General features: G+C 36.0%; 1 protein-coding gene across 1 annotated transcript in view; it reads left to right on the forward strand.

Annotated features, from left to right (window-relative positions):
- Positions 1–1,075, forward strand: part of RLF (RLF zinc finger) — a 73,427-nt gene that overhangs the window by 34,809 nt on the left and 37,543 nt on the right. The window lies entirely within an intron of this gene.

Below are 1,075 nucleotides of genomic sequence, written 5' to 3' on the forward strand. Positions count from 1 at the left end.
AAAAAAAAAAAAGGTAGAAAGCTGCTATTGTTTTTAACCTAAGCTGTGGCTTTTTATTTTAGTTGCTGTATATCTTGGTGGGTGATAATATTTTTTGCTAAAGTATGGTACATGTATGTTTAGATATTACAAATATGGTAACCACACATATCATATTCTGAAAGTTTCCATGGAATCTTCATCTTTACTGCAAAGTAAATGCCTGACATTCTAAGTTAAGGAGAAAGAAGCCTGAGGACAAGTCCAGCTATTAAAGAAAAATTGCAGCATTAGGAAAATGTTGCTATTAGTAAACTAGTAATTGCAAATATCACTTTCTGTGTCAATATTATATCTTAAACCCTTTCTCAGTAGACGATAACTCAGTATATTGGGAGTGTGTGTGTGTAAAACCTATTTTGATGTGAAAATTAAGTGGGGGAAATGAACTCAATTTTTTATATTTCACTTAAGTGAATATAACATTATATTCTTAGGTCTGTAAACTTTAACACTTATTTTCCGAAGGAATATATTGCTATAAACAGAAGCTTATGTTCCTTGAGAATTTCATCAATCTAAAATAAGGGAGAACAAGGGCTGGCCGAGTGGCTCAGTTGGCTAAGATCTCACTCGAGTGTGAGCTCTGAGCAACAGGGTTGCCGGTTTAATTCCCAGCCCCATCTGAGCTGCCACTGAGCACCAACAGGTGGCAGGATGGCTCAGCTGAAAAAATAAGATAAAATAAGAGAGAACAAGTTAAGATTTTAGAACATGGGAGCAACCAATAATCCCCACTAGTAATAGAGGACAGTGAGGCATATACTTGATTATTTATGCCTAGTTAAATTTCTGACCTCTTTCCCCCCACCCTTTGTGTATATAAGTATTTTAAAGAACAAACTATTGGCAATGTTTTGTTTGTTTTCTGAGGAGATAGAATGATAGCTAATAACCTAGACCAGCGGTTCTTTTTTTTTTAAGATTTTTATTGAGGAATTGGGGGAAGGGAACAGTGCTAGAGAATTGGGGGAAGGGGAACAGACAAGTTGCTGTCGTTTTGTTCTTCAGTCTAGTTGTGGAGGTCGTTGCTTCA

This window comes from Hipposideros armiger, unplaced genomic scaffold, assembly GCF_001890085.2.
Source record: "Hipposideros armiger isolate ML-2016 unplaced genomic scaffold, ASM189008v1 scaffold_82, whole genome shotgun sequence".
NCBI classification, from domain to species: Eukaryota; Metazoa; Chordata; class Mammalia; order Chiroptera; family Hipposideridae; genus Hipposideros; species Hipposideros armiger.